Raw genomic sequence first — 8049 nt, 5'->3', positions numbered from 1 at the left:
CCATCCGTTTTATGGACCCTTGCAAGTCTCCATCTTCAGGCTCGGAACAAGACGTTGCCAACTCCGTGTTGCACTGGCACACAGACACAGACACACACAGACACACACAGACACACACACACACACACACACACACACACACACACACTGCAATCATGTCCCAACCTTCAGTGCCCTGAAGCTGATTTCCAAATATGGCCTGGTCTAGGTGTAACAGCCTCTTAACTGCAACCCCCACCACACTCATCCACCCCCTACCCCAACACACCCCTCCCTGCCACCCCCTCGCCCCCTTGCTGTGTTATAACCCTGAATATCTAGCTGTCACACCGGGAGTTCAGGAAGTGTGGCGATATGCGGGGGCGGCGAACTGCGGACTTTGCCCTAACACACTTGACCTGACATCTGTAATGACTTGGAGTGAAGAATGAGTATCCGCCCCGCCCCTGCAGAAGAAAACTTCATGGTTCAACGGAGAGGAAGGCGGTTGCAGCAGTGCACTGTGGAGTGCTGAGGGCAGGATGAGGCACATAGGACATCCTGGCCATCCACTGCATCCGTTTCCATCTCCAGTCGTCTTGACCTCGTCTTGCCACTGGATACAGATGGTCTCGGACAAGAGAGTGAGGTCGACGGTGCACAACTCCTCCTCACTATAAACAAAGTCATCGCGCAAGTCATCAGTCATCCTTCATCCCATACCATCATTTTCCCCAAGCCCTGTGGCGACAGGCGAGCGACGAAGCGACAGGTGTGGGTACACTGGCAGTCGTAGCCGCGGACCTGCACACAGGCGGCTCAGGCCATAGAGTCGTTTTTCACCGACTGGAGCAGCGGTGGAGATCGGCAGCCCCCTGAGCGACTGAGCAGCCCTCTTCAGGACAGCACTGCTAGAAAAGGTGCCCTAAACATTGCCTGCTCCACACCACCGTAGTCAGCATACCGCGGCTGACGGGGACCCTACTCAAGCGGTCGACACACAAAGGAAAGGAAGAAGAAAACAAGGAGCACCCCATTGACCATTGCCACATGGAACGTGCGTACGCTTCTGGACAGAGGCGACTCAGCCAGACCACAGAGATGCACAGCACTCATTGCGAGTGAATTAGCCAGGTACAACATCGACATCGCTGCCTTAAGTGAGACCAGACTGGCAGAAGAAGGCGAACTCTGTGAGCGAGACGCAGGCTACACCTTCTTTTGGAGTGGTCGCGGACCTGAAGAGAGACGTGAGGCTGGAGTTGGCTTTGCAGTGAAGACAACCCTCGTTGGCAAGCTAGCTGGTCCCCCGAAAGGAGTGAACGATCGCCTGATAACGATGAAACTCCCTATATGCAACAGGAAGAAGTTTACCACCATTGTCAGCGCCAATGCGCCCACCATGACCAACCCGGATGAGATCAAGGACAAGTTCTATGAGGACCTGAACGCTGTCATCACCACTGTTCCCAACGCAGACAAGCTCATCATTCTTGGTGACTTTAACGCGAGAGTTGGTTGTGACAGCACCTCCTGGGAACGCGTGATTGGGAAGCATGGGGTAACAGCAACAGTAACAGCAACTGTAACAGCAATGGCCAACTACTTCTCCAGGCATGTGCCGAGCACGACCTTCTTATCACAAACACCATCTTCTGCCTCCCTACCCGTAACAGGACGTCATGGATGCATCCTCGCTCTGGGCATTGGCATCTCATCGACTTGGTCATCGTCAGGAAGAGGGACAGGCAGGACGTACGAGTCACGAGGGCCATGTGCGGCGCCGAGTGCTGGACAGACCACCGCCTTATCGTCTCCAAGCTCAACCTCCGCATCCAGCCCAAGAGACGGCCTCAGGGCATGAAAGCACTCAAACGCCTGAATGTCAACAAGCTGGAGCTTTGCTGACACCCTGGAGGAACGCCTTGGGTCCACCATGCTGGACAACCAGAATGTGGAGGCAGCATGGGGCGCACTGCATGAGACGGTGTACAACACTGCCATGGAGTGCCTGGGGCCTTCTGCCATGAAGCACAAAGACTGGTTTGATGAGAACTGCACTGAGATCAAGCAGCTGCTAGAAGACAAACGCCAAGCCTACAGAGCCCACATTGAAGATCCCAAGTCACAGTCAAAGAAAGACATACTGAAGAGCGCACGCAGCACCATCCAGCTGAAGCTGCAGCAGATGCAGGATTCCTGATTGAACAACAAAGCTGATGAGATCCAGGGCTTTGCAGACAGAAACGACATGAAGAACTTCTATAACGGCCTGAAAGAAGTCTACGGTCCCACCACTTCCGGATCTGCTCCACTCCTCAGTGCTGATGGTTCTACCCTGATCACTGACAAGGACGGGATCCTTGAGAGATGGGCTGAACACTTTGACAGCGTACTGAACCGCCCCTCCACCATCAATGATGAAGCCATCGACCGACTCCCCCAGGTGCCAGTCAGTGAGTCGTTGGATGCCATTCCAACTTTGGAGGAGACCCAGAAAGCTATCCGTCTGCTATCCAATGGCAAAGCCCCTGGCTCAGACTCCATTCCAGCTGAGGTCTACAAAGAAGGTGGTATGGCGCTGACTGAGAAGCTTCATCAGCTGTTCCAGCTCATCTGGCATCATGAGGCAGTTCCACAGGACTTCAAAGACGCTTCCATCATACACCTGTACAAGCGCAAAGGAAATCGTCAGGCCTGTGACAACCATCGTGGAATATCCCTGCTGTCCGTCGCAGGCAAGACTCTGGTCAGAGTGCTATTCAACCGTCTCATAGCACACCTTCAGCAAGGTCTCCTACCAGAGAGCCAGTGTGGCTTCCGGAAAGAACGCGGGACTATCGACATGGTGTTTGCTGCCAGGCAGCTCCAGGAGAAGTGTCAGGAACAGAACGCCGACCTTTACTCCACGTATGTCGATCTGACCAAGGTCTTCGATACTGTTAGCAGAGATGGCCTTTGGAGAATCATGGCGAAGTACGGGTGTCCCAGAAAGTTTATCACCATCATTCGACAACTACACGATGGGATGCTGGCCCGAGTCCAAGACAACGGAGAGACTTCAGAACCATTCCCTGTCTCCAATGGAGTCAAGCAAGGGTGTGTTCTTGCCCCCACCCTGTTCAGTCTCATGTTTTCAGCCACGCTGACGTAGGCATTGGCATCAGGTACCGCACAGATGGCTCACTCTTTAACCTCAGGAGGCTTCAAGCAAAAACCAAGGTGAGGACAGACACCATCAACAACTTCCTGTTTGCTGATGACTGCGCTCTCAACGCTGCCTTCGAAGCTGACATGCAACACAGTGTCGACAAGTTCTCTGCTGCCTGTGACAACTTTGGCCTCACAATCAGCACAAAGAAGACTGAGGTGATGCACCAGCCAGCTCCAGGAAAGCCTTACGTTGAACCAAACATTTTCATCAACGGGCAACGACTGAACGCGGTGGACAAGTTCACATACCTGGGCAGTACACTCTCTCGCACAGTTGTCATCGACGACGAGGTGAATGCCAGACTCGCCAAAGCCAGCGCTGCCTTCGGCAGACTCCATAAGAACGTTTGGAACAGGAGAGGCATCACCCTGGAGACGAAGCTCAAAGTATACAAGGCCATAGTTCTCACCACACTGCTCTATGGATGTGAATCATGGACGGTCTACAAACGCCACGCCAGAAAGCTGAACCACTTCCACACCACCAGCCTCAGAAAACTTCTCGGCATAAAGTGGCAAGAGAAGATCCCTGACACAGAGGTGCTCACTCATGCAAACTTGCCCAGCATCTACACCATCTTGATGCAGGCCCAGCTGCGCTGGGCAGGCCATGTAGTTCGCATGCCAGACCACCGGCTCCCCAAGAAACTGCTGTACGGTGAACTCCAACATGGCAAGTGCTCCCATGGAGGCCAAAAGAAGCGCTTCAAAGACACTGTGAAAGCTTCTCTGAAGGCCTTCAACATCAGCCACGAAACATGGGAGCTGAATGCAATGGACAGACCAAAGTGGCGTTCAGCTGTCCACAAAGGCGCCAAATCCTGTAAGGCCAACAGAATCGCTGCAGCAGAGCAACGCAGACAGGCCAGGAAAAGCAGTGCGAGCAAGTCCCCGACAGCCGCCACCATCCCCTGTCCACACTGCGTCAGAACCTTCCGGGCGCGGATTGGCCTGATTAGTCATCTGCGCACCCACAGAGCCCAACCCACCCACCCCCAGGATGACTAGATGGTCCTCGTCGATCCCGACGGACGAACCACACAATTTTGTAGCAGTCAAAGAAAACGTTTAAAATGTACAAAGTGTGCAAAATGTATATTTGTTGTTAACAATTCCTATTTTGAACAGCAAAATGTTTGTTGGATATATATTGTGCAGAATTTTCCAGTGTAACTCCCGTAATCTGCTTTCATCAGTTGTTTTTCTAGCTAGAACCCAGTAAGTCTTGTCTATTGAGATTCCAAATTTATTTAACCAGAAGTTTTCACAATGAGGCATACAAGCAAACCCTTCATTCATGCTTGTCCAAAACATTCTTGCCGTTTTTAAATTGTTGCCATTGAAACAGACGCTTACATGTTCTTGAACTGCATCATAAATATAATTGGGAAAATCCTTAGAAAAGATGTTACAGCCTGACGTACTGCAGCGTACTGAAGAAACAGAGCTGGTGATGGTCCTAGAATATCCTGAACCTCTCTAAAAGATATGATGGCATTATTGTTCAACAAATCATGTATGTGTGTTATACCTTTGACAGTCCATTCTCTAAAGTATATAACGTTATTCTGATAAGTAATCCTCCTATTATTCCAAATGCATTTCATGGGAAGTTTGCCAGGGGTGCTTATTTCATTATGCAGAAGCAAAATCTTCAGCAATTCCCGCCAGAACAAAGAGGGGATTTCCTCCAGACCTCTAAATTTCTTTTCAATGGAGTTTAAAACGGAATAAATCGCTTCCAAATATAGAAAAGTAAATTCGTGGAATCCACGACCATTTACATCCATTAGAAGCTTGAGACAGGCTGATCAGCCATTCACACTGAAAAGACTTGTAAAAGCTTCATGAGTCACACTCCTGTCCTCTGTCCTGGTACCCGGTATTTTTTGGCTGAGATAGCAATTCCCATTTTGATCCTGGTTTTGCTGGTAATTGTTAGTAACTATAGCCAGAGCCTTTAGCTGCAGCCCCTCCAAACCTCGATGCCTGATGAGCTTTGCAGGAAAGAAGCATGCACATGCTCAGACAAGCTATGCGAGGATCAGGGTCCCGATTCTAGATGAAAATAATGATGGAGTGCAGCAGAGATGTCTTCAACAAGACGAGAGCCCGGATGTGTCAGCGCGCCATTGATGATTTCCAGGTTGGAAAGGAACTCCGAGAGGTATTCTTGATTCATCTGTGAAGTGAATGACGATCAATAAAAATCATTGTCTGTATCTGTGTCTGTGTGCTCCCAGAGATGATTATACTTGATTCACCCGTGAAGTGGATGACAATCAATAAAGATCGCGTGCGCGCGTATGTGTGTGTGTGTTGGAGCGAGAGAGAGTAACGATTTTTCAACTCCGCAGCGGAGATAACTAGCACATCAAACAGAAGGTAAACTTACCAAGTCGTTGGTGGCGGAGTCAATAATCTTTGATTCAGTGACAACCATGCACAGAAATGACACACTGTAGGCTGCCACAAAACTACTTATGCTTTATTTCTCTGTGTTTCTCTTCTTTGTTAACTTTCTCATGCTCCTTCCGGATTCTAGTCTTTCAGCGAACAGTTTTGCTTTCGTTCGTCTTTCATGACGTAATGAAAGTGTTTCTCCGCACCACAGTGACGTCACGGAGAACGCTGACCTCATTGTTTGCGTCAGACTGCCGAATCCCCCAAGGTGACGAGCACGAGCCGAACAGTCGGTGGACCTGGGTCCTGAAGCGGGTACCTTGCCAGTAGAAGACGAGGAAGTTTACGGCGCCATTGAGGTTGAGCAGCAAGGAGATGACGTAGAAGGTGACCATCATCAGGTTACCGTACCTGGCCCCAAGGTAGAAGCCGGGCAGGAGGAAGCGAACCAGCCTGTGCAGGAAGAGCGGCAGGGAGCAGAGGACGTACACTGAAGACACCATGATCAGCATCCTGGTGATGGCAGCCTCCTGCCCACTACCACTGCGACCTCCTCCTACTCCTCCTCCTCCTCCTCCCATGCCAACCACACCTCCGCCCCCGCCCCGGCCGTTCCCAGCATGAGGGAGGTTGTCTGAGGAGGTGGTGGAGAACGTCACCTGACGCAGCCAGTCCTCCCGTCGACGTAACGTGACGGCGGTGACGACAGTGCTGACGATGACGGTGCTGAGGAGGAGGATGGGCAGCGCCAGACCCATGACGAAGCTGTCTATGATGAGGGACAGGCGCCGAAATGTCGGGCTGTCCTTCACAAGCTGACTGGGGCCCAGGACGTAGCCACGGCTGCCCGTGTCCAGGAACACCACACAGACAGTCCCGTGACTCAGAGTGACGACGGTGCTCAACACGAAGCTGAGAACCGAGCCCAGAACGACGACGAGGCCGGCGAGTCTGTTGGTCAGGATCTGGCGAATGCGCAGAGGCATCAGCACGCACAGACAGCGGTCCAGGGCGATGAGTGCGTACATGAAGAAGGAGATCTGCCGGAACCCTGACAGAGTCCCCAGTCCGTAGTCATACAGGACGACGACCAGGTCGCTGCGGAACACCCTCAGCCTGTCTCCTCCATAGAACTGCACCGCCAGTTCCCCGCTTCTCAGGATGTGGACCACCAAGGACATCATGTCGCAGAACGACAGCCAGAAGAGACAAAGGTTCACGCGGTCCTTCAGCCCCAGCTTGACAAACACGACCAGACTGAGGAGGTTGGTGGGGATTCCCGCCACGCAGACCAACATTGAAACCACCAGCTGCAAGGCGTCGTACATCGCCCTCTCTGTTTCGAGGTCCACTACCGCTGAGTCTGTGTTGACCTAGGAAGAATGTGACAGACTAAGACGCTTATCTGCCGATAGTGTCCGCGAGGGTTTGGGTTCGAAACCCTGTCTCAGTCTGCCTTTGTGCGGCCAAGCCTGACTGGAAAATCAAACTGAGCGTCAAGTCATTCGGATGAGACGATAACCCGAGATGTGCACGCCCTTGGCCCACTGAAAAAAGAACCCGGGGCAACAGAAGTGTTGTCCTCTGGCAAAATTCAATTTAAATTTTAAAAAAATCTAATAATGATAATAATAATAATGTACATTTATATAGCGCCCTTTCTAGCTCAGGGCGCTTTACATGAAAGAAAAATATTACAAGTTACATTACACATTCATGACCACTCTTTCTCAAAAACCCTTCCACCCCTTCCCCCCCCCCCACTCACACTCTCCCCATCCCACTCTACACACATCCAAAGTGAGCTGACATGGGTGGTGTTGGAGAACAAGGAAGCTGAGAGTGCTTATGGATAGGTTTTAAAAAGATTTTGTAGTGATGAGTGAAAAGCAGAAATAGAATCAGATGCAGGGATATGATGAAGGTTGTTCCAGATGTGAGGAGCAGCAAAGAAGAAAGAACGTTCACCATAGATTTCTTGCCGGAGTGTAAACACTGATAAGGTCAGAAAGATATGTAGGTCCTGCTAGTACACAAATATATAAGCAGATGTGGTGCTGTAGGTATATATATATATATATCTGTTGCTCCCTATATATATATATATATATATATATATATATGTGTGTGTGTGTGTGTGTGTGTGTAGATAGATAGATAGATAGACAGACAGATAGATAGATGGATTTGTCCGAACGCAGTGACGCCTCCTTGACAAACTGAAACTGAAACTCACCTGGGAGAGAAAAGTGACGTTGGGCAGATGTAAGCACCCCGACCTCAGTGCCCTGGGGCCCCCCTCTAGATGAGTGATGTTGTTCCTTCTCATGTCCACAGCCCTCTCCGAGGAAAGCTCGTCATCGTTCAGAGTGAGCAGTGACACGGCCGTAGTGCTAGGATATGCTGTGGGCTGCACTGCTGGTGTCACATCCTCCATGAACGTCATCATACCGC

This window comes from Babylonia areolata, chromosome 2 (genome assembly GCF_041734735.1).
Source record: "Babylonia areolata isolate BAREFJ2019XMU chromosome 2, ASM4173473v1, whole genome shotgun sequence".
Taxonomy (NCBI): Eukaryota; Metazoa; Mollusca; class Gastropoda; order Neogastropoda; family Buccinidae; genus Babylonia; species Babylonia areolata.
This window is presented reverse-complemented; position numbering follows the sequence as displayed.